General features: G+C 36.9%; 1 protein-coding gene and 1 long non-coding RNA gene across 11 annotated transcripts in view; one reads left to right on the top strand and one right to left on the bottom strand.

The window, feature by feature from the left end:
• Positions 1-27630, bottom strand: part of PCDH9 (protocadherin 9) — a 927283-nt gene that overhangs the window by 729624 nt on the left and 170029 nt on the right. The window lies entirely within an intron of this gene.
• LOC121037867 (uncharacterized) overlaps positions 23376-27630 on the top strand; it is a 132517-nt gene continuing 128262 nt past the window's right edge. The window contains exon 1 of the long non-coding RNA XR_005794029.1: positions 23376-26831. This is a non-coding gene — a long non-coding RNA (uncharacterized LOC121037867). The remainder of the gene's footprint in view (positions 26832-27630) is intronic.

The following is a 27630-nucleotide window of genomic DNA, read 5'->3' as shown; positions in this document are numbered from 1 at the left end:
ACACACACACACACACACACACACACACACACACACACACACACACATGATTTGTCTTTTAGGCAAAGTTGACGTTTAAGTATGTTAATGATACAGATGACACACTGAAGTTTATTATTACAATATTTATCAATACTCATGTTTGAAACTAGTTCTGTGATTACTTGAATAACATTTAATGAATACTAATATTCCAGGTATTGTTCTAAACAATTTATAGCTACTAATTCATTGAACCCTCATAAAAATCCAGTGAGCTAGAGGTCATTATACTCCTTTCAGTGGAGGAAAATACTCTATCCTAAAATGCTCTACAATTATAGAATCGTTGAATCATCATCAATGGACGATACAAACTGTTGATTCCCCTCATTCACCCACTTACCCACTTTGGGGGAAAAACAGCAAATCAGGGGCAACAGATAGATTGACAAAATAAAGGGAAAAAAAGAAGTGGAGGGATAAACCATTAAAGTTTTCTTCCTATTCTTTCTTACCATATATTTAGCATCACTTCTCAAATCTCTTCAAATATCAATAATAGTTCACTTTAATTGAAGATACATAACTTAGTTAACAAAGTAATACGCTGGGAAATAAAATTCTATTTTGAGATTATCATTGCTATTTCCATATATTTTAATCTGTAAATGAAAGTGTAAGTATATTCATATATATATATATGCATATGCACATACACATACATACATACACACACACACACACACACATACACACACACAGACAAACAGGCAAAGATCTTTGCTTATTTTTTCTGGGAATATGTGAGCTTTTGTACATAGTAGTTCAAAAGATGTTGGATTAGTTACTGTTGATTGTGTTGTATGTTCTAATTTTGTCTGAAAAAAAAAATCATCTAAGATCTGTAAAAGACCTAAGTGGCAGCCTTTGAGGTTATATAAATTAGAAGTAATAAAACGTCAGAGTTTTTCTAGCTATCTTTTACTAATTCACATATGATGGGTAAATGTAAGTTTTTGACAGAGTTATTATGTTAACATTTTCAACACTTCAGAATAAAAAAATAAAACTGCAATGCTTGAATGTTAAGAAACTTGTTATAATCAAAACAGCTTGAAGGGTTAAAAGTAGAAATAACAGGACTAAATTCACCCTGAGAAAAATCACAATCCTTAATGTCAGGAATGTTTACTTCCCAGCATCTGTCATATTATCTGGCACTGGGACTTGTATTCAGTAGATACTCAAAAAAATATGCATTTCTACATGGATAAATGCATGAACGTGCTTGCGTGGACAATAATAGGATAAGCACATTCTATTTGTTAAGACCACCAAAGAACCATATGATGTTAAATGTATCCTGAGGTGCTAAATTCTTGCTTAAAGTTCTCAACCTTATGTTGATCCTGTTATGAAACTCAATTTCCCTTTAGTGGATTATAATTTGTTGTTTCTACTTAAAAGTCATTGAACTACATTGATCCTACCTGATTTTTTTCCATTTTAGGAAAATATTGCACTTACTAAGAAATATTATTTGCTTTGACATTTTTCATGTTATTACAGTACGTTTGCTGAAACACTAAATATAAGAATAATAGTTGCTATAGGAAACATTGGTCAAAATAAACTCTAAGAAGTTCCAAACAGTTTACAAATATCAAATTATTTTTCTGAAAATTCTGATATATTTGCTGAGATTTTAAAATAAATACGTGTATATCTCAACAGGTTGTGTGGGCAGAATCAGTAGTCATCCAATCTATATTCATTGTCTTTAAAAGCACAGTACTTCCCCTAGGATTTTTGTCATATTCAAAGGGAATTATGAATTCTAGACATGGGGGGGTAAGAGGGGTCATATTTTATGAAAAAAAAATCTACACAGAAACAGTGCAGTTACAGAATACATAAATAGCATATTTTAGGAAATGCAAAATGCACAGCCTTACTAAAGTGGAATCTACAAAACTGAGTGCTATTATTTTAAAAGGAGAACCACAAGATATTAGAATATTTAAAAGAGGTCTTATCAATTCTCATAGGCGTTAATGTAGTAAATGAGGCCAGGGCTGCAATTTACTTATTTACGAGACAAGTACTTATTTGTTTAGAAGAATGGATGGCACTTAAAAAAAACAGCACTAAGAGTCTAATTAACAAAAATGTGATTATTTCTGGATCTGACTGCTACATCTATTCTAGTCAGCGAGGTGACCAGATACTATCTGAGTATGTCTGTCTATTTTTATATCTCTGTGTTTGAATTCCCAGTAAGATGCACAGTCAGTTATTCACTAATAATTATATTCACTAAAGGAAGGGACAGAGGTCCAACATTACAGATGATAAACAAGCTTTCTTGGTAGAAATGTATCTCAGGGGAATTATTTAAGGAAGACCCCTACCCTTTCAGTTCCTTGTTCTTCATGAGGGACAACAAAGCATAAAACCATGAGCCCATGTTCTAGAGTCAGAATGCCTGGGTTTACATCATGGCTCTATAATAGTGTATAAACCTTGACCAATTAATCTCTCCATTCATTTAATTCTCTGTTAAATGCAGGTGAAAATTGCACCTTAGTAATTATATGGATAACAGGATTATATGGGATACTACATGTAAAGCACTTTATATAGGGCCTGGTACTCCATGAGTGTGAGTGGATGCTTTATCATCATTATCATCATCATCATCATCATTATCATCATCATTCACACTATCACAAAGACAGGAAGAGCAGATTCAATCCAAGCTTTTAAGCCAGCACTATGATGTAGGCACCATTTTATATATACTATGCAAAGAATAAGATACAAAGATGAACGACTATTTATTCTGTAACTATATTACTATGCTATTCATCATATATTCTCAGATTCATGACAATATAGATATTTAATTAAATATATATCAATCATCACCATGAAATGGGTATTCTTATCTTTTTAACATTTCTAGTTGAATATCAGCTTCTTTGAAAACCAGTGGCTCTCAATTAAGGGCGAAGCTACTTTATGTGTCTCCCTGGCATACCAGGGAGGAATACCAGGGACTTGAAAAAGCTACATCAAGAAATCTGAATGTGTTCTCCAGGTTGAAATCCATGATTCAGTGTATATTTTCCTTAGAAGAAGGCTACTTCGTTGCTGAATGATATTGACTGGCCAGCCTAAATCTGGATGACTGGAGCTTTTGAGAGAGATGCTAAAGTTGATTCTGTATCCTAAAGTTGATTCTGTATCCACAGAGATGAATGGGTATAGTCTTGGTGGCCTTTGGGACCACTGGCATAGTGACTTAGAAATAACCAAATGTGTAGAAAGTTAACAAGCCACTGTCTCTGCTTTCCTAAAAGTCAATACCATTGATATACTGTTTGGGAACCTTTGCCCTCAGAGTATAGCAGACAGAGAACAGATTTTAAGCACAAAACAACAGCTATAATGTTATCTACCATTCATTGAAAACCAACTAGATATCACACACCCTTCAAAGAATATCATATATATTATCTCAAATAATATCACAGAAGCTTTATAGAGTTTTTATTATGTTCCCTGTATATATCAGAAAATTGAGGATCAGTGACATTAAATATTTTACACAGTGCTGGAGACCCAAGATGGCAGAGCAGTATGGAAATTTTCTGCTTCTCTCACCCCTGAAATGCAGCCAGATCAACACCAAACCATCTTGCACACCTAGAAAATTGATCTGAGGATTAACACAACAATCTTCATAACCTGAACCACATAACTCGGCAGGTACACAGCACGGAGAGGTGAACAGGGGGGCAGAGAGAAGCTGCAGAGGGTATGGAGATGTTTTTGCTTGTGGAGAGAGGATGGAGATGGGGAGAGTACAAGGAAAGCACTCCTGCTGAAAGCAGCTAGAGAGAAAGAGAAAGAGTGGAAATACCCATAAGGGACTGAGAGAGAAAGGAGAAAGGAGAAAGGAGAAAGGAGAAAGAAGAAAGGAGAAAGGAGAGGGTTAAAATACCACTAGGACTCTATAAACAGGGAGCACAGAGTCTGAAACTCCGCAGCTCTATACCTGGCGGTGCTCTGGTGGGAAGGGCAAATCCCTAGGAGCAGACAGTGAGGTCCGAGGGGGCCTCAGGCCACACAGGGAGAGGTGGTTCCCCTGCTGAGAGGACATTTGGTAAAGGTTGTGCAGCCTCCCCACAGGCAAAGGTCCCACAGGCAAACAGTCATGTTTGCTGGTGTTAGAACAAGGACATTAGCGGGCAGAGAAGTCTGGTGCCAGATGTATGTTGTGATTTACCATCATCCCTGAAACACTGGTGCTACATGATCATATGAACTTTTTCTGGGGCATGCTGGCACCCAGCCACAGTCTCTGGGCATCTGTAACAACATGGTCATGCAAACGTTCCTGGGTGCAGGCTGGCACCTGGCCATAGTTTCACAAAACCCTCCCCCAGAGGGTTGGAGTGGATCAAACCACAGGGCCCTCGGAAGTCAGGGGTTTGGAAACACAACCCCATCTGAGATAAAATTTGGGAGGAATGTGCTGCCTGGCAGCCTGACAGCTTGGTCGTGGATGGCACAGAAGTGGGAGTGTTGAACAGAAACTGGAGACAAAGGAGGGGTGCTTGATTGTCAGTTTGCAAGAGCAGAGTTCTGATGCTAGAGACTGAGTAGCTGGGTGACGCCATTTTCACCTCTCCTGTGCATGCACATACACATGTACACAGGCCACAGAGATCCACCCCAGTGAACTAAGCATTGCTATCTAGTGGAGAATGTAGTCACAATGTCCAACTATACCAACCCCACTCTAGAGGAACACCACAAGTCTCTCCTCCTACTTAGTTTACAGACTATAAAGTGCTGCATATTTAACTTCTAGGGGAAACTGGATGTAATTTCAATCATATTTCATTCTGTTCATGGACCATCTATTCAAATGTTTTTTCTTTTTCTTTTATTTTTGAATACAGAAAGGGAAAAAATTATTTTTATTTTCCGTTTTTATAAAAAATATTTTTCTGTAATTTTCCACTACATTATTTTCTAAATTTTTAAATTCTATTTTACTTTTGTACGTTCATTTTATTCTATTTTATTATATTAATTTTTTTTAATTTTCAGATGTTTCCTACTTTTTTTCCTTTTTTTTTTTCTTTTCTTTCCCTTTTTTCTCTATTCTATCAAGCTTATTTCAACAACCAGACCAAAACACATCTAGGATCTAGCACCCTTTAGTTGATTTTTTGTGTGTTGTCCTAAATTTTTTAATTGTAATTTTTTATTTTGTTAATTCTTTTTTTCTTCCAAAATGATGAAACAAAGGAATTCATCCCACAAGAAAGAACAGGAAGAAATGACAGCCAGGGGCTTAATCGATACACATACAAGAAATATAGCTGAACCAGAATTTAGAATCACGATAATAAGAATACTAGCAGGGGTTGAAAAAAGCATAGAATCCCTTTCTGTGGAGATAAAAGAAGTAAAATCTAGCCAGGACAAAATTAAAAATGCTCTAACTGATATGCAATCTCGAATGGATGCCACGGCGGCAAGGATGGATGAAGCAGAGCAGCAAATCAGAGATATACAAGACAAATTATGGAGAATAATGAGGCAGGAAAAAAAGAGGGGAACTAAAGCAAAAGAGCATGATATAAGAATTAGAGAATTCAATGACTCATTAAAAAGGAATAACATCTGAATCATAGGGGTCCCAGAAAATGAAGAAACAAAAAGAGAGTTTGAAGGATTATGTGAGAAAATCATAGCAGAAAACCTTGCTAACCTGGGGAAAGAGGACAGACAGACACTAAAATCAATGGAAGCAAAGAGAACTCCCATTAGAGTCAACAAAACCTGGCCATCAACAAGGCATATCACAGTCAAATTCACAAAATACACAGACAAGGGAATAGTCATGAAAGCAGCAAGGGAAAATAAGCCCTTAACCTACAAGATCAGGTTCACAGCCAACTTATTCACAGACATGGCAGGCCAGAAAGGAGTGGCAGGATATATTCAATGTGCTGAATTGGAAAAATATGCAGCCAAGAATTCTTTATCCAGCAAGACTATCATTCAAAATAGAAGGAGAGATAAAGTCAAACAAAAACTAAAGGAGTTCATGAACACTAAACCAGCCACACAAGAAATTTTAAGGGGGACTCTCTGAAGGGAGAAAAGACAAAACACAACAAAGGACCAAAAGAAAGAAAGACTAGGAAGGAGCAGAGAACACCAACAGAAACTTCAACTCTATAGGCAACACAATGGCAATAAATTCATATCTTTTGGTACTCGCTCTAAATGTCAATGGAGTAAATGCTCCAGTCAAAAGACATAGGGTAACAGAATGGATAAAAAACACCCATCTACATACTGTTTACAAGACACCCATTTTAGACCTCTAGACACCATCAGATTGAAAGTGAGGTAATGGAAAACGATTTATCATGATAATGGTCACCAAAAGAAAGCCAGAGTAGCCATACTTATATAAGACAATCTAGACTTTAAAATGAAGACTAACAAGAGATGAAGAAGGGCATTATATCATAATTAAGGGGTCTATCCACCAAGATGACCTAATCATTGTAAGCAGTTATGCCCCCAATGAGGAGCAAACAATTACATAAATCCATTAATCACAAACATAAAGAAACTCATTCACAATTCCACAATAGTAGGGGACTTCAACATCCCACTTAGAGAAATGCACAGATAATTTAAGCAGAAAATCAACAAGGAAACAATGGCTTTGAATGACACACTGGATCAATGGACTTAACACACGTATTCAGAACATTTCATCCTAAAGCAGTAAAATATACATTCTTCTCAAGTGCACATTAAACATTCTCCAGAACAGATCATTTACTGGGACACAAATCAGCTCTCAACAAGTACTAAAAGATCGAGATCATACCGTGCATATTTTCAGACCACAATGCTATGAAACTTGAAATCAACCACAAGAAAAAAAAAAATGGAAAGACAACAAATACTTGGAAAGTAAAGAACATCCTAGTAAAGAATGAATGGGCTAACCAAGAATTTAAAGAGGAAATTAAAAAGAACATGGAAGCCAACGAAAATGATAACACAACAGTCCAAAACCTCTGGGATGAAGCAAAGGCAGTCACAAAAGGAAAGTATATAGCAATCCAGGCCTTCCTAAAGACGGAAGAAAGGTCTCAGATACACAACCTAACCTTACACTTAAAAAGCTAGAAAAAGAACAGAAAATAAAACCCAAAACCAGCAGAAGGTGGGAAATAATAAAGATTAGAGTAGAAATCAATGCCATCAAAACGAAAAACAAACAAGCAAAAACAAAACAAAACAGAACAGATCAATGAAAGCAGGAACTGATTCTTTGAAAGAATTAACAAAACCAGGGGCGCCTGGGTGGTGCAGTCGGTTAAGCGTCCGACTTCAGCCAGGTCACAATCTCGCGGTCCGGGAGTTCGAGCCCCGCGTCAGGCTCTGGGCTGATGGCTCGGGGCCTGGAGCTTGTTTCCGATTCTGTGTCTCCCTCTCTCTCTGCCCCTCCCCCGTTCATGCTGTGTCTCTCTCTGTCCCAAAAATAAATAAACATTGAAAAAAAAATTAAAAAAAAAAAAAAAAGAATTAACAAAACCAATAAACCCGTAGCCAGTTTGATCAAAAAGAAAAAGGAAAAGGACCCAAATAAATAAAATCAAGAAAGAAAGAGATCATAACCAACACTGTAGAAATACAAACAATAATAAGAGAATATTATGAGCAATTATATGCCAATAAAATGGGCAATTTGGAAGAAATGGACAAATTCCTAGAAATATATAAACTATCAAAACCAAAACAGGAAGAAATAGAAAATTTGAACAGACCCACAACCAGCAAAGAAATTGAATTAGTAATCAAAAATCTGCCAAAAAACAAGAGTCTAGGGCTGGATGGCTTTCTGGTGGAATTCTACCAAACATTTAAGGAACAGTTAACACCTATTCTCTTGAAGCTTTTCCAAAAAAATAGAAATGGAAGGAAAACTTCCAAACTCTTTCTATAAGGCCAGCATTACCTTCATTCCAAAACAAGACAGAGAAGAGAACTAAAAGAGAACAAAAAGAACTATAGACCAATTTCCCTCATAAACATGGACTCAAAAATCCTCAACAAGAGCCAACCAGATCCAACAAAACATTAAAAAATTATTCACCACGACCAAGTAGGATTTATACCTGGGATGCAGGGCTGGATCAATATCCACAAAGCAATCAATGTGATACATCACATCAATAAAAGAAAGGACAACAACCACGTGATCCTCTCAAAAGATGCAGAGAAAGCATTTGACAAAATACAGGATCCTTTCTTGATAAAAACCCTCAAGAAAGTAGGGCTAGAAGGAGCATACCTCAAGATCATAAAAGCCATATCTGAAAGACCCACCATTAATATCAACCCCAATGGGGAAAAACTGAGAGCTTACCCCTAAGGTCAGGAACAAGACAGGGATGTCCACTCTCACCACTGTCATTCAACATAGTATTAGAAGTACTAGCCTCAGCAATCAGACAACACAAAGGAATAAAAGGCATCCAAATCAGCAAGGAGGAAGTCAAACTTTCACTCTTTTCAGACAACATGATACTCTATATGGAAAACCCAAAAGATTCCACCAAAAAACTGTTAGAACTGATCCATGAATTCAGCAAAATTGCAAGATATAAAATCAATGGGCAGGGGAGGAACCAAGATGGCAGAACAGCATGGAAGTTTTTTGTGTGTCTTGCGTCCATGAAATACAGCCAGACCAACACTAAACCATCCTACACACCTAGAAAACTGACTGGAGGATTAACACAACAATATGCACAACCTGAACCACAGAATTCAGCAGGTATGTGGGGCGGAGAGGTGAACTTGGGGAGAGAGAAGCCAGCGGTAGGCAGGGAGCCGCTTTGCAGGTAGAGAAAGGATGGAGACTGAGGGTGGGGAGAATACGGGAAAAGCACCCTTCCCCAAAAGCAGCTGGAGAGAAAGTGGAAAATTGGAAACAGCCACAGGGACTAAACTAAAAAGGGAGAAAGGAGAAAGGAGAGGGTTTAAATTCCATTAAGACTGTAAACAAGTGGAGCACAAAGTCTGGAATTCTGCAGCTCGATACCTGGTGGTGCTTTGGTGAGAAGGGCGACTCCCCAGGAATAGAGTGGGGTCCAGGAGGTTTTCGGAGCACATGGGGAAAAGCGGTTCCACTGCTGGAAGGACATTTGGTAGAGGCTGTTGAAGCCACCTGGTCCCAGCAGACCCCAGAAAATGGCTACATTTGCTGGTGTTGGAAGAATGTCGTGTGAAGTCTGGTGCCAGATTTGTGTTGTGATTTTCCATAATCCCTGAAACGCTGCTGCTACACTATCTTGTGAACTTTTTCTGGGACGGGCAGGCACCTGGCTACAGTCTCGGGGCACCGGCAGCATCAGGGTCCAGCAAGCGTTCCTGGGTGCAGCCGACTTTCGGCCATTGCTCATTCAGCCATTGCTGGGTGAGACCCTCCCACAGAGGAGTAGAAGGAGTCAAAGCCACAATCCTTCAGAAGTAAGGGGTGGGGGAAAATAGCCTCATCTGAGACAGAACTCGGGAGAGAGGTACTGCCTGGGGCTTGGTCACAGACAGTGAAGAAGCGGGGAGTGGATGAAAGCTGAAGACAGAGGACAGGTGCGTTAGTAATCAGTGATTACTGATCAGAGAGAGCTCCCATACTAGAGACTGGGGTAGCTGGGTGATGGCATTTTCACCACTCCCGCATAGGCGCATACGCACCTACGAGGGCTGCAACATACCACCCCAGTAAGCTAGCAGCGCCATCTAGTGGAGAATGGAGCCGTTACACTAAGCCCCCCCCAACTGGGCCAACCTCGCTCTTCAAGAACACAAGTCTCACCACCTACTTAGTTTATAGACTATAAAGCGCTACATAGTCTAACTTCTAGGGGAAAACGAAATAATTTCAGTCCTATTTCAATCTGTTAGCAGGTCCATCTATTCAATTTTTTTTCTTATTTTTATCTTTTACACTATTCTTTTTCTTGAATATAGAAAGAGAAAAAAATCATTTTTATTTTCAATTTTTATTAAAAATACTTTTAATTTTTTTACTATATTTTTTACTTTTGTGTAATTTTTTTCAAATTCTATCTTACTTCCATCATTCTATTTTAGTCTACTTCAGTGTATTCACCTTTTCAAATTTTCAAACAATTTCCTTGTTTTATTTATTTTTCTTCTTTCTTTTTTATGTTTCTTTTCTTTTCTTGAATGCAGGAAGTGAAAAACTTCATTTTTACTTTCAATTTCTACTAAAAATATTTTTCTTTAATTTTTTTACAATATTTTTTTGCTTTTATGTAAATTTTTTCAAATTATATTTTACTTCCATCATTTTATTTTAGTCTATTACAGTGTATTCACTTTTCCAAATTTTCAAACAAGTTCTTCTTTTTCTTTTTGTTTTTTTTCTCTTTCTTGAATACAGAAAGAGAAAAAAATCATTATTTTTAATTTTGATTAAAAATATTTTTCTTTAATTTTTTCCTACTATATTCTTTACTTTTGTGTAAGTTTTTTCAAATTCTATTTTACTCCCATCATCTAATTTTAGTCTACTTCAGTGTATTCATTTTTTTCAAATTCTCAAACGATTTCCTTCCCCCCCCTTTTTTCTCTAAAATGTAAACCACTTTCAACACGCAGACCGAAACACACCTGGGATCTAGCATCATTTATTCGATTTTTGTGTCTGTGTTTTTAATTTCTTAATTTAATATTTTTTTAATTTTAATTTTTTTAATTTTAATTTTTCTATATCATTAATTCCTTTTCTCCCTTCAAAATGTCAAAATGAAGGAATTCACCCTAAAAGAAAGAGCACAAAGAAACGACAGCCAGGAATTTAATCAACACAAATACAATCAAGATGTCTGAACCAGAATTTAGAATCACGATAATAAGAATACTAGCTGGAGTCAAAAATAGATTAGAATCCTTTTCTGCAGAGATAAAAGAAGTAGAAACTAGTCAGAATGAAATTAAAAATGCTATAAGTGAGCTGCAATCATGGATGCATGCAGCGGCAGCAAGGATGGATGAGGCAGAACAGAGAATCAGTGCTATAGAGGACAAACATAGAGAATAATGAAGCAGAAAAAAACAGGGAGATGAAGGCAAAAGAGCATGATTTAAGAATTAGAGAAATCAGTGACTCATTAAAAAGGAACATCAGAATCATAGGGGTCCCAGGAAAGGAAGAGAGAGAAATAGGAGTAGAAAGGTTATGTGAGCACATCGTAGCGGAAAACTTTCCTAACCGGGGGAAAGACACAGACATCAAAATCCAGGAAGCACAGAGGACCCCCATTAGATTCAACAAAAACCAACCATCAACAAGGCATATCATACTCAAATTCACAAAATTCTCAGGCAAGGAGAGAATCATGAAAGCAGCAAGGGAAAAAAGTCCCTAACCTACAAGGGAAGACAGATCAGGTCTGCAGCAGACCTATCCATAGAAACTTGGCACACCAGAAAGAGTGGCAAGATAAATTCAATGTGCTTAATGAGAAAAATATGCAGCCAAGAATTCTTTATCCAGCAAGGCTGCCATTCAAAATAGAAGGAGAGATAAAAAGTTTTCCAGACAGGGGCGCCTGAGTGGCACAGTCGGTTAAGCATCCGACTTCAGCCAGGTCACGATCTCGCGGTCTGTGAGTTCGAGCCCCGCGTCGGGCTCTGGGCTGATGGCTCAGAGCCTGGAGCCTGTTTCCGATTCTGTGTCTCCCTCTCTCTCTGCCCCTCCCCTGTTCATGCTCTGTCTCTCTCTGTCCCAAAAATAAAAATAAACATTGAAAAAAAAAATTAAAAAAAAAAAAAGTTTTCCAGACAAACAAAAATTAAAAGAGTTTGTCACCACTAAACCAGCACTGCAAGAAAGTATAAGGGGGACTCTCTGAGGGGAGAAAATATATATATATATGAATACCAAAAGCAACAAAATATTAGAAAGGACCAGAGAATGCCAACAGAAATTCTAACTCTACAAGCATCATAATGGCAATAAACTCATATCTTTCAGTACTCACTCTAAACGTCAATGGACTCAATGCTCCAATCAAAAGATACAGGGTAACAGAATGGATAAGAAAACAAGACCCATATATATGCTGTTTACAAGAGACCCACTTTAGACCTAAAGACACCTTCAGATTGAAAATAAGGGGATGGAGAACCATCTATCATGCTAATGATCAACAAAAGAAAGCCAGAGTAGCCATACTTATATCAGACAATCTAGACTTTAAAATAAAGACTGTATCAAGAGATGCAGAAGGGCATTATATCATAATCAAGGGGTCTATCCACCAAGAAGACCTAACAATTGTAAACATTTATGTGCCAAATGTGAGAGCACCCAAATATATAAATCAATTAATCACAAACATAAAGAAACTCATCGATAGTAATACCATAATAGTAGGAGACTTCAACATCCCACTCACAGCAATGGACAGATCACCTAATCAAAAAAATCAACAAGGAAACAATGGCTTTGAATGACACAGTGGACCAGATGGACTTAACAGATATATTCAGAACAATTCATCCTAAAGCAGCAGAATATACATTCTTCTCCAGTGCACATGGAACGTTCTCCAGAATAGACCACATACTGGGACACAAATCATCCCTAAGTAAGTACAAAAATATCAAAATCTTACCATGCATATTTTCAGACCACAATGCTATGAAATTCGAAATCAACCACAAGAAAAAGTTTAGAAAGGTAATAAATACTTGAAGACTAAAGAACATGCTATTTAAGAATAAATGGGCTAACCAAGAAGTTGAAGAAGAAATTAAAAAGTATACAGAAGTCAATGAAAATGATAACACCACAACCCAAAACCTCTGGAATGCAGCAAAGGCGGTCATAAGAGGAAAGTATATAGCAATCCAGGCCTTCCTAAAGAAGGAAGAAAGATCTCAGTTACACAACCTAACCTTACGCCTTAAGGAGAAGGGAAAAGAACAGCAAATAAAACCCAAAACCAGCAGAAGACAGGAAATAATAAAGATTAGAGCAGAAATTAATGTTATCGAAACGAAGAAAACAGTAGAACAGATCAATGAAACCAGAAGCTGGTTCTTTGAAAGAATTAACAAAATTGATAAACCACTAGCCAGTTTGATCAGGAAGAAAAAGGAAAGGACCCAAATACATAAAATCAAGAATGAAAGAGGAGAGATCACAACCAACACTGCAAAAATACAAACAATAATAAGAGAATATTATGAGCAATTATATGCCAATAAAATGGGTAATCTGGAAGAAATGGAAAAATTCCTAGAAACATATACACTATGAAAACTGAAACAGGAAGAAATAGAAAATTTGAACAGACCCATAACCAGTAAGGAAATCGAATTAGTAATCAAAAATCTGCCAAAAACCAAGAGTCCAGGGCCTGATGGCTTTCCTGGGGAATTCTACCAAATATTTAAGGAAGAGTTAACACCTATTGTCTGAAGCTGTTCCAAAAAATAGAAATGGAAGGAAAACTTCCAAACTCTTTCTATGAAACCAGCATTACCTTGATTCCAAAAACAGACAGAGACCCCACTAAAAAGGAGAACTATAGACCAATTTCCCTGATGAACATGGATGCAAAAATCCTCAACAAGATATTAGCCAACTGGATCCAAAAATACATTAAAAAAAATTTATTCACCATGACCAAGTGAGATTTATACCTGGGATGCAGGGCTGGTTCAATATCTGCAAAACAATTAACGTGATTCATCACATCAATAAAAGAAAGGACAAGAACCATATAATTCTCTCAGATGCAGAGAAAGCATCTAACAAAATACAGCAACGTTTCTTGATAAAAACTCTCAAGAAAGTAGAGATAGAAGGAGCATACCTCGAGATCATAAAAGCCATATATGAACGACCCAACACTAATATCATCCTCAGTGGGGAAAAACTGAGAGCTTTCCCCCTAAGATCAGACACAAGACAGGGATGTCCACTCTCACGACTGTTTTTCAACATAGTATTGGAAGTCTTAGCCTCAGCAATCAGACAACACAAAGAAATAAAAGTCATCCAAATCGTCCAGGAGGAGGTCAAACTTTCACTCTTCACAGATGACATGATACTCTATATGGAAAACCCAAAAGATTCCACCAAAAAACTGCTAGAACTGATTCATGAATTCAGCAAAGTTGCAGTATATGAAATCAATGCACAGAAATTGGTTGCATTCCTATACACCAACAATGAAGCAACAGAAAGAGAAATCAAGGAATCAATCCCATTTACAGTTGCACAAAAAAACATAAAATATCTAGGAATAAATCTAACCAAAGAGGTGAAAAACCTATATATGCTGAAAACTATAGAAAGCTCATGAAAGATATTGAAGACACCAAAAAAAATGGAAAAAGCTTCCATGCTCTTGCATAGGAAGAACAAATGTTGTTAAAATGTCAATACCACCCAAAGCAATCTACATATTCAATGTAATCCCGATCAAAGTAACACCAGCATTCTTCACAGAGCTAGAACACATAATCCTAAAATTTGTATGGAACCAGAAAAGGCCACGAAGAGCCAAAGAAATCTTGAAAAAGAAAACCAAAGCAGGAGGCATCACAATTCCAGACTTCAAGCTATACTACAAAGCTGTAACCATCAAGGCAGTATGGTACTGGCACAAGAACAGACACTCTGATCAATGGAACAGAATAGAGACCCCAGAAATGGACCCACAAAAGTATGGCCATTTAATCTTTCACAAACAGGAAAGAATATCCAATGGAATAAAGACAGTCTCTTCAGCAAGTGGTGCTGGGAAAACTGGACAGCGACATGCAGAAGAATGAACCTAGACCACTTTCTTACACCATACACAAAAATAAACTCAAAATGGATGAAAGACCTCAATTTAAGACAGGAAGCCATCAAAATCCTCAAGGAGAAAGCAGGCAAAAACCTCTTTGATCTTGCCCGCAGCAGCTTCTTACTCACCATGTCTCTGGAGGCAAGGGAAACAAAAGCAAAAACAAACTACTGAGACCTCATCAAAATAAAAAGCTCTGCACAGCGAAGGAAACAATCAGCAAAACTAAAAGGCTACCTAGAGAATGGGAGAAGATATTTGCAAATGATATATCAGATAAAGGGCTAGTATCCAAAATCCATAAAGAACTTATCAAACTCAACACCCAAAAAACAAATAATCCAGTGAAGAAATGGGCAAAAGACATGAATAGAAACTTCTTCAAAGAAGACATCCAGATGGCCAATTGACACATGAAAAAATGCTCCACATTACTCATCATCAGAGAAATACAAATCAAAACCACAATGAGATACCACCTTACACTTGTCAGAATGGCTAACAGTAACAACTCAGGCAACAAGAGATGTTGGCGAGGATGCAGAGCAAGAGGATCTCTTTTGCATTGTTGGTGGGAATGCAAACTGGTGCACCCACTCTGGAAAACAGTATGGAGGTTCCTCAAAAAACTAAAAATAGAACTACCCTACAACCCAGCAATTGCACTACTAGGCATTTATCCACGGGATACAGGTGTGCTGTTTCGAAGGGACACATGCACCCCCATGTTTATAGCAGCACTATCAACAATAGCCAAAGTATGAAAAGAGCCCAAATGTCCCTCGATAGATGAATGGATAAACATGTGGTGTGTGTGTATATATATATATATATACACACACACACACACACACACACACACATATACACAATGGAGTATTACTCAGCAATCAAAAAGAATGAAATCTTGTCATTTGCAACTATGTGGATGGAACTGGAGGGTATTATGCTAAGTGAAATTAGTCAGAGAAAGACAAAAATCATATGACTTCACTCATATGAGGACTTTAAGAGACAAAACAGATGAACATAAGGGAAAGGAAACAAAAATAATATAAAAACAGGGAGGGGGACAAAACAGAAGAGACTCATAAATATGGAGAACAAACTGAGGGGGTTATGGGAGGGGTTATGGTAGGGGTGATGGGCTAAATGGGTAAGGGGCACCAAGGTATCTCCTCCTGAAATCATTGTTGCACTATATGCTAACTAATTTGGATGTAAATTTTAAAAAATAAAAAATAAAACAAGTTAATAAAAAAAAATCAATGCACAGAAATCAGTTGCATTTCTATACACTTTCTGAAGCAACAGAAATAGAAATGAAGAAATAAATCCCATTACAATCGCATCAAAAACCATAAAATCCCTAGAAATAAACCTAACCAAAGAGATGAAAAATTGATACACTGAGAACTATAGAAAGCTTATGAAATAAATTGAAGAAGACACAAAAAATATGGAAAAATATTCCATGATCATGGATTGGAAGAACAAAAATGTCAATACTATCCAAAGCAATCTACATATTTAATGCAATCCCTATCAAAATAACACCAATATTCTCCACAGAGCCAAAACAATCTTAAAATGTATGGAACAAGAAAAGACCCCAAATAAGCAAAGCCATCCTGAAAAAGAAAACCAAAGCAGGAGACATCACAATCCTGGGCTTCAAGATGTATTACCAAGTTGTAATCATCAAGACAGTATGGTACTAGCACAAAAACAGACACTTAGATCGATGGAACAGAATAGAGAACCCAGAAATGGACCGACCCACAAACATATGGCCAATAATCTTTGACAAAACAAGAAAGAATATCAAATGGAATAAAGACCGTCTCTTCAACAAATGATGTTGGGAAAACTGGACAGCAACATGCATAAAAATGAACGTGGACCACTTTCTTACACAAAAATAAACTCAAAATGTATGAAAGACCTAAATGTAAGATGAAGCCATCAAAATCTTAGAGGAGAAAGCAGACAAAAACCCCTTTGACCTCAGTTGCAGAAACTTCTTACTCAACATGTCTCTGGAGGCAAGGGAAATAAAAGCAAAAGTGAACTATTGGGACCTGATCAAAATTAAAAGCTTCTGCACAGCGAAAGAAACATTCAGCAAAACTAAAAGGCAACCAACAGATTGGGAGAAGATATTTGCAAATGACATATCAGATAAAGGGCTAGTATCCAAAAATCTATGAAGAAATTATTAAACTCAACACCCAAAAAACAAATAATCCAGTGAAGAAATGGGCAAAAGACATGAATAGACACTTCTCCAAAGAAGACATCCAGATGGCAAATAGACACATGAAAAGATGCTCAACATCACTCTTCATTAGGGACATACAAATCAAAACCACAATGAGATACCACCTTACACCAGTCAGAATGATTAACAACTCAGGCAACAACAGGCTTTAGTGAGGATTACAGAGAAAAAGGATCTCTTTTGCATTGCTGTTGGGAATGCAAACTGGGGCAGCCACTCTGGAAAATAGTATAGAGGTTTCTCAAAAAGTTAAAAATAGGGGCGCCTGGGTGGCGCAGTCGGTTAAGCGTCCGACTTCAGCCAGGTCACGATCTCGTGGTCCGTGAGTTCGAGCCCCACGTCAGGCTCTGGGCTGATGGCTCAGAGCCTGGAGCCCATTTCCGATTCTGCGTCTCCCTCTCTCTCTGCCCCTCCCCCGTTCATGCTCTGTCTCTCTCTGTCCCAAAATTAAATAAACGTTGAAAAAAAAATTAAAAAAAAAATATAACTACTCTACAACCCTGCAATTGCACTAATAGGTATTTATCCAAAGGATACAGATGTTCAGTTTCAAAGCGGCACAGGCATCACAATGCACCCCATGAACCCCAAAGTGTTTATAGCAGCACTTTCAACAATAGCCAAAGTATAGAAAGAACACAAAGGTCCATCGACAGATGAGTGGATAATGACAATGTGGTATATATATATATATATATATATATATATATATATATATATATATATGCAATGGAGTTATTGCTTGGCAATCAAAAAGAATGAAATCTTGTCATTTGCAGCAATGTGGATGGAACTAGAGGGTATTATGCTAAGTGAAATTAGTGAGAAAAAGACACATATCATATGACTTCACTCATATGTGGAATTTGAGATACAAAACAGATGAACAAAAGGGAAGGAAACAAATATAAAAACAGGGAGGGGGACAAAACATAAGAGACTCTTACATATAGAGAAAAACTGAGGTTTGCTGTAGGAGTTGTGGGTGGGGGATGGGCTAAATGGATAAGGGCATTAAGGAAGATACTTGTTGGGAGGAGCACTGGGTGTTATACATAGGGAATAAATCACTGGAATCTGTTGCTGAAATCATTATTGTACTATATGCTAACTAGGATGTAAATTAAATAATTAAATAAAAATAAAAAAGTAAATATCTTACACAATGCACTACAAGACTGTAATTCAAAATCACCAGAATTTGAAGTCAGGTATATTTGACTCAAGATTCCAATCATTTTAAACATACATTTTTGCAGGATGAAACCCCATTCACCTTATTTAATTATGTTATCTTCTTCATTTATAAAATAGATAATTCTAACAACATTGATTTGGATCACTAAATGGCATTACCAACTCAAGATACCTATAATAATAGGTACTCAAATATTTTCTTTCCATCTTGGTCACAGGCTTAATTCCCACTTACTAGGTATCACCAATTGTTTCCTAAATTAATATTTCTCTTCTTATAAAGCAACTATTAATTTATATTGTCTCCTAAACTCTACAAATGCAAAGATAACCTCAGTCCTCTAGGAACTCACTATCTATTGGTAAAAAATCTTTCATAGAGATTTATAATCTCTATAAATAATACATTTCAAAGTGCTGGCTATAGGCTGAATGTACTTGTTCTGAACATAATTATACAACACCAAAAACAACAAAAACCGTCAATATTTAAAAATGAATGGTTTCATACAAAAATCTGGGAATTTGTTGTTCTCCTAAAAAAAATTACACTATAGGCAATGCCGATCTATGTCATTACATGGCAACAACTGGCAAGGGTTGAGTAGCATCTATATACTCTTTAACATGGAGCAAGTGTCTTTTGGGTTATTACAGGTGGACCCCATACACCTACTTCTCTTCTTTATATTATCTGTCAGATTTTTGTGTTCTCAACTCTTATAGAAGCCCTTAGGCTCTATAAAGATCAGGACAAGTTCTGGCACAGTATCTACACAGGTAACTATCCATCACGTATCTGTTGAATAAATAAATGACAGAAATCCAAAGTAAGCACAGTAGTTTTTTAATTAACCATTCCTTCTAAGACTCAAACCAATTTTTTATCCATTGACAACTGATCTAGGGAAATAACTGAGAGGATATGAAATTCTCCGCATAAGAATGCTTGGAAATAATCAAGTGTGCATCTTACAATAAGGTAATAGATCATCAGCACAGTAGTTGGCCATCAAAAGTAGAAATGTATTTAATCCAGACCTTTTAACCATGTATTTGCTGTGTTTGAGAGATTTTCATGTATTCCCAGAATTGAATTAGGCTTTTTCTATAATGCCTTTTCCTAAATTACATGTTAAGAAAAACAGACAATAAAAAACAAAACACATTAACTATTTTTGTGGAAAGAGGGGAAAAAATTGGATAAGCCCAGCAATAATAAAGATATACTTTGAAGTCAGAAAAATCTGTTATGGCTCTACCAATGACTACCAATTTAATAATAGCCACATTATTGAATGTCTTACATTTGTGTCCTTTCCTCTAAAAATAGAGATGACACTTAGCTTTTATATTAGCTCTGAGCTTAAATAGTATTGCCATCAAAAAAAGAAAAAAATGGCCAAACAATACACATGGCACATAATAAGTCCATGAATAAAATGCAGTGTTCTTTTTTGTTTTTCTTTCTTACTTTGAAATAGTAACATGCCTTAACAATCGCTTTTAAAATCATAAGGAATCATTATTTCTAAATCCTTACATTTTACATTATCTGATATTTTCTTTTTTAATCAAACATTGTCAAAAATAATGTTATTGGAAAATGAATAATGCCAATTATACAAATAAAGCTTATATATTCAAAATACACATATATCTATGTGTTTGTGTGTCAAAGTATATATATGTGTGTGTGTGTGTGTGTGTGTGTGTATATATATATATATATATATATATATATATATATATGTATGTATATCCACATATCCAAGAGAAAGTTTTAGGCATTTAAACAACAACCATAAAACCAGTATCTTAGCTTCCCTGAAGGCTATGATTGAATGCATCTTATCTTACAATAGTGACCCCATGTTCTTCTGTGCCAAGTGTGCAAGTCCCAGCAGTGAATTTAAACCCAATCTCATTTTAAGTTTCCATTGTACTCAGCATGATCCTCATTTTTCACTGCATTGCCCTCGTCAGGGCCATGGTCCTGTCTAGGACACTGCTACCGATACACCAGGAGCTGTAACTGAACTTATAACTATACATACTTTTCCTCCTACCACAGAAGTATTACTATAAATGAAAGCAAACAGACTTTTATACTTTGAAGCGCGTGGGGAATCTTAAATAGCAATAACAGCATGCCTATGATCAATGTTAAATAGCAACACTAAGTGGCTCACCTCTGACCCTCAAAGAATAACAAATAATTGTATTAATAGTTTTCTATACATTAACACACATTTAGAAAGGCTTTTATCTAGAGATGAAGACATCATCTGGTACAGGGAAGCCCACATCCTGAAACTAACTGGATACAGATAACCTGCAAATATATGACAGCTTTCTAATAATTGTAAACACATGTATACTACTTGTTTTTAGGTGTAATTTTTTAAAGGGGTCTTTCAACATGTATTGAGTAAAAGGTGTGTAAAGGAAATGTTAGTAGATTAGCACAACATAAGTGAGGATATTCCAAGTGCACCCAACAGCACGCTGTCATCTTCTTCCTCTCCTTATACAGCTATTCCCCGGGTGAGTCTGAGCTCTCACAGGGTCACTCAAGTACCCTGAACCAAAAGTTCCAGAACAACTCTGTCCTCTCCTTCCTATTCTGTCCTCCTCTATTATTTGCAAACAGCAAGCACAATTTTACTGTTGTTCACCTGTAACTGTCTACTACCTAGAAACTCCTCCATTCACGTACACAGTAGACATTTATTACCTATTTGCCACCATTGTCCTAGGTGCTGAAGACAAGGAGTGAGCAAAACAAAGTCTGAGACCTCACGAATCTTATATTCCAGTGGGAAGATGGGAAAAAAATTTTAAATAAAACTGGAGTATACTGTCAAGTAATTTCAAATGTTATAAAGAAAAAAAAGGCAAAAAGTGTGGGGTGACAGTAGACAATCCAGTTGGTCAAAGAGGGCCTCTGACAGTTGAGCGGAGGCCTGAATGAGAGGAATGAGTGTAGTCTTCGAAAAAGAATCCAGGTACTTGTGGGTCTAACTGTCTGTCCTTTAAAGACAATACCAAAGCTACTCAACATTTGCCTAATCAAACAGAGGCTTAACAGAAGAAACCGTTTGGAAGGAGGAAGTGTATTTCTAGCGTTGCTCCTCTTTTCTAACTAACATACTTTTCAATTTTATAAAAATTAACTTCGAAACTATCAGCTTCTCAGAGGTTTCTAGTGCTTTAAGAGCATCCATAACACCAACATTTCCTGCTTATGTACGTTCATTTTTCCTGCTGGGGTGAAGGCCCACTGCTTTTATTGTACGTTCAAAAAGTATAACAAACGATGGGCGCCTGGGTGGCTCAGTCGGTTAAGTGTCCTACATGGGCTCAAGTCATGATTTCATGGTTTGTGGGTCTGAGCCCCCCACCCCCACCCCCCGGGTCAGGCTCTGTACTGACAGCTCAGAGCCTGGAGCCTGCTTCAGATTCTGTGTCTTCTTCTCTTCCTTCCCCTCCCCCACTTGTGCTCTGTCTCTCTTTCTCAAAAACAAATACACCTCTTTAAAACTTTTTTTTAAAAAGTATAACAAACACTTTGCAAAGAGGACAAATCCCATTACTGAGTGCCTGCTGTGTAACAGGAATATGGCGCTGAATTCAGAGAGACCTACATAGAAATTCTAATGGTGCTACTCTTTATCCATGTGATGCTACAGCCTGAATGTTCCTATCCCTCCCCAAATGTTATCTGTTGAAATCCTAATCTCTAAAGACAATGGCATTAGGTGACCTTTGGGAGGAGATCAGGACAGGACAGAGTCCTCATGAAAGGGATTAGTGCTCTGACAGATGACACCCAAAAGAACCCCCTAGCCTCCTTTATCCAATGTGAGGATACAAGGAAAACTATGATCAGAAGAGGGCACTCCCCCAACCATGCTGCCACCCCGATCTTGGACTTCCAGCCTCCAGAACTGTGAGCAGTAAATTTCTTCTGTGTGTAAACCACCCAATCTGTGGTATTTTATCATAGCAGCCTGAATAAACTAAGATAGAGCAGGCTGTTCACATCATTTGACCCTCACGCTTAATAAGTCATAATGAAAGGCAAACTTCCTCAGCATTTTTTCTGGAAGGATTTCAAGAGGTCATGTGCACAAAATGCCTGAGCACTGCTTGGCACTCCAGAGGAACAAAGGAGACCACAGGTAGTGGATTTTTCCCACGCTTTATTCCGTGTGATTTTTACAACAGCCCAGTTTCCCCAAGAGGAAATCAAAGTCCTGAAAAGTTAGGTAATTTCTCCAAGCTCTCACAGAAGTGGAAAGCTAAACTTCAAACCTAGGATCTTTACAACCACAAATACCTGTTTTGTTTTTTGGTTTTCAATTGTTTTTTGTCTGCTATGTCACTTCACAAATAATAAATGCTTTAGATTCTTTTTGCTCACCTGTCATATCTAATCACTCTCTAAGGCCTGGATATTACTTGTGTTTTGTTTTGAAATGGCTCTTTCATACATCTCTTCATCTCCATTCTTACCACCAGCACCACAATCCTGACAATTATCACCATATAATGGGAATATGATGATATTCAAATCAGCCTTTTTGTTTCCCATTTCCTCCTCTATCCCCAAATTGCTTTCTCTAAATCACTCTGAGAGCAACATTCATGGACTCAAATCCAAGTAGAACATCAAAAATAACTTAAGCCAATTCTGTCCATTCTTGAATCATTTCCCGGATGATGTGGATTGGATTTTCCTTCCACGATTCCTCATGGATTAGAGTATATGAACCTTCTCTAGTGTCTATTCTATAAAGGCTTCCTTTAAGATCATTTACACTATGGGGTGCCTGGGTGGCCTAGTTTGTTAAGCATCCGACTTTGGCTCAGGTCATGATCTCATGGTTCATGAGTTGGAGCCCCAAGTTGGGCTCTGTGCTTCCAGCTCAGAGCCTGGATAGAGCCTGCTTCAGATTCTGTGTCTCCCTCTCTCTCTGCCCCTCCCCGCTTGTGTTCTCTCTCTCGCTCAAAAATAAATAAACATTAAAAAAAATTTATGATCATTTATACTCGAATGCTCCTGTATGAAATCTTTGGGGAGGAAGGAAGAGCAACCCATTTGGCAAATAAGATCTGGCTTATACTATTATTTTATTATTATTACTATCATCATCATCATTATCATCATTATAGAACCAAATAAAGCTACATCTTGCATAGCTGAGAAGTCAAATGATTTTTTTTAATTTAATTAGTTTTTGTACTCATGTGAAGTTGGATTATGTCAGGTGAAATACGAAAAAAATATTGCCTAGTATTGTCTAGTAGCAGTAAAAACAGAAACTAAAGGTAAAAGCTTCCCCTTCAAACAGTGACTTTGTCCCCCTAGTATCTACATTGTTTCCATTCTCCTAGGTTAAGCAGCCCAGAGGTACAACAGTTAGCAACAGATACTAGTTTTTCTGCTCCTTTGACTACTTCCACAAAGACCTTTGCAGATCAGTTACGGGGTAGTCAAATGAGCAGGAAAACAAATACCCATTGAACTGCAAGGTCATTGAGATCAGGAACAATGCATTAATGATAATTTTTATATATACCTAGCATGGGTATAAAATAATTGCTATATTCGTATGCAAAGGGGATATGTTTTGAAAACTGGCAGGAAATGTATTTGAAATGACATGATGACTGATGAAGAAAAGATTGGTTTAAAAACACATGCTATATTTCTTTCAATTTACTTTTTCTTGTTATTTCAGAACCTTTGATCTTTTAGAAACTTTCTAATGAAATAGTTTGAAAGGCAAATCAATTAACTTTTTCATTTCCCTTCCTACCTCTTGCGTCTCAACAAACTCCCAAGAAGAAAAGTGCATTATACACACGTTCTTAGTGGGTTTACAGATAAAGAAAAACAACCTCCCTACTGGCTTACATTTTCTAACATTTTCAGGTAATTATCTGAAACAGACCTTGTAAAGGTAGAATCCACTTCCTTGAATCTGTCTTTTGAGCAGAATCCAAAAGCAAAGGGACCAAAATAAGGAAATCAATTCCTGCCAACGAGTGTCTGAAAAGCTCCAGCTAAATGAACTGATGTAATCTCAGTGCAGGACTTGCAGGGAGGAACGCAGGAATTCTCATCACTCCTGAATCTCCAGGAGGGAGGAGGCTGAGTGAGGCACTCCAGCAGTTCCAGCTGGTGGAAGTCAAAGATTACTGATAAGACAGGCCGAAGGCATGCTCCCCTGCTTCAGCGTGGATGATGTGTCTTGCGCTATTTCAGCAGGCCACAAGTGACAGGAATCCAAGGTACCACTATCAATCTTATTTGCCCCAAACAGATAGTGAAACATAGACAAGAAATTGGAGAGATTAGATAGATAGATTAAAACACAAAAACAAAAAAACAGAAAAACACAACACACATTCAAGCTTATGACCTGTGCCCCAATTCCTCAACATATTTCAGGAAAAATTCCAGTGTTTATCAGAATTGGTGCAAACATGCTACAGCCATCTGACAAAAGAAAAGCCTTCTTTGCAGTTCCCAAGACTGGTGAGGGAGAAATTTGCAGAGGATGCGAGATTTTTTTCACAATGTTAACCATCTTAGATAATATAAAAGGCAAGCACATCTCCTGCCATTTTGCTGTATGACTGCATATTGCACATTGTATACTGTTAGCTCACATTTGCAGAGGCAGATATATGTTGAAAAGGAAGAAAAAGATCATCATCAGGAACTATGAACAATTGTGTGTTCCTTACAACATCTGGAGTACTGGCCTTAAACTATTCCATTTTTTTAAAACTGTCAAAACTGTATACAGATATATTTCATTCAGCAATCTAGTGAATTGCAAAATTATTGTGAAATCAGAAGTATTGGGAGTGAATTGGTGTCCTAAAACAATTTTGGAGAAATTACTTAAACATGTGTCAGCTTAATTAAACTGATGTAAATTCGGTCTTTTCTAATGTGTTTGAGAACAACAGCATATATTCATCACTTTTCTTTTAAAAAAGAAGAGAAGCCATCTAAAGCACATGCATTAAGGTTTCCTAATCCAGAATGTGCTTAGTGGTAAATAGCTTCAAAGAACTAGAATAATGTTGGTATTTTACTCTATATCTATCTAAAGGTTATGTAAATCAAAATGGGGTAGGTATGCTGCAGTAAATAACCCACAAAGGTTAGTAGTTTAAAGCAAATAAAAAAGGTTTATTCCTCACACATATTACATGATCATCACAGATCAGCTAGAGGCTCTGCTTTGTGTCCTACTCACTTTCGGATCTTAGTTGATGGAACAACTACTACCTGTAACATTGCTGGTTGCCATGGTAGAGAGAAATAGAGTCTGGACAATCTTACATGAGCAATTACACGCTCCAGCCCAGCAGGAATAAACCTCACTTCTGCCCACAATTCACTGTGTACTATTCACAAGAGACCATCTAACCACAAGGGAATCAGGAAGCATAAATATCAGAAGAAGCAGCCACCATTTATTAAGGGCCAACTAAGCGCTCAGTTTGGGGAGGTGCTTTAACTACTTTGCATAATTTTAACACATACAGTAATCTTGTAGGTAGGTATTATTAAGGTTCCATTTGGCTTACTAAATGAAACTGAGGCTTATAGAACTTAAGCTTTCCAAAGCAAAAAAGCTATTACTATCTGACAATGGTCACCCTCCTTTCTCCATACCACACTGCTGTTTCTCCCATTAGGTCTCAGCTATTATTTAACTCTTCACCTTAAAAGCAACAATAAAATGCATGCTGCATGCATATGGCCATTTTGATGTGACTGTGTGATTTAATATAACAAAATGTTTGTAAAGGATGTTCATGATATAGAGCTAAAAGATGATTTTAATCATTTTTTTTACAAAAAAAGGAAAACACAACTTTAAAAATGTGAATACTGAATACTCTTTGTATTCATTGCAACTCAAAAATATATAGCAGTCTCTGGATATGTTCCAAGACCCTCAGTGGATGCCTCAAACTATGGATACTACTAAACCCTATATATTCTATGTTTTGTTCCTATACATACTTACCTATGGTAAAGTTCAATTTATAAATTATGCACAGCAAGATATTAATGACAATAACTAATAATATGATAGAACAATTGTAACAATATACTATAATAAAAGTTATATGAATGTGGTATCTCTCTTTCAAAATATCTTACTGTACTGCATTCACCCTTCTTGTGGTGATGTGAGATCATAAAATATCCACCTGATGAGATGAAGTGAGGTGACTGACATAGGCATTGTGATGTAGCATTAGGCTACCACTGACCTTCTGACATGAAGTCAGAAAGAGGATCGTCTACTTCCAGGCTGCGGTTGACCACAGAAAGTGAAACCATGGATAAAGGGGGACTATGGTACTACAAATAAGTTGCAGAGCTACAGGTAATGTGATGAATCGACATGATTTTTATATGCATCAAGACCTATAGGAGAATGAAGAGAGCGCAAGAACATTTTGGCACAAATTATTCAATTAAAAAAATATGATATTCCACTCCCTAAATTTCTCCTTTTGTCCTTTCCTTTGCTTGGATAGTTCTCTTGGCCTTGGTTTTAACTTCAGAAAATAGTCCCATCTGGTCCCAACTGTTAAAGTGCTAGAGACCTCTGTTGAGCAGCAACTTCAAAATTGCCAAGTGTTCTAACTCCTTGATATTGGAAAACAGTAGACTGGAAAATTACAGGAGATTGGTTTCCATAGAGTCTTGTTTACAACTGTAGCTGGTAAGTAGACAGCTCCAACTCATTCTATGGCAAGTGGTTTCTCTGAAAATCTCCAGATCAAACAAAACAAAACAAAACAAAACAAAACAAACCGTGCAGCAAATTTAATACTTCCTAAAGTGCTGCATTTTATAGAGGCAATCAGCCTGAGTACCAGCACAAGAGCCTAAAATATTTTCTACACTTAATATAAATATTATAAGCACAAAAATTTACGTGAATGGTAATAAAATAATAAGGACTAAGTATTTTTAAAAACCTAATAATCAGCGCTTTTATTGCATCAAATGCATTAAACTTCTTTGAATTGAAGCCTTTTCATCATAACGTACTAAATTAAATATCTGTTCCTTGTAGAATATGATTCTGTGAAACTAGATTAAAATCAAATCATGGACAAAATCAATTTTACTTACAATAATCTTAGCCTACTGAGATTCCAGTCTAGTAATCATAA

The sequence above is a fragment of the Herpailurus yagouaroundi genome, unplaced genomic scaffold, assembly GCF_014898765.1.
Source record: "Herpailurus yagouaroundi ecotype Mexico unplaced genomic scaffold, PumYag 164, whole genome shotgun sequence".
NCBI lineage: Eukaryota > Metazoa > Chordata > Mammalia > Carnivora > Felidae > Herpailurus > Herpailurus yagouaroundi.
This window is presented reverse-complemented; position numbering and strand designations above follow the sequence as displayed.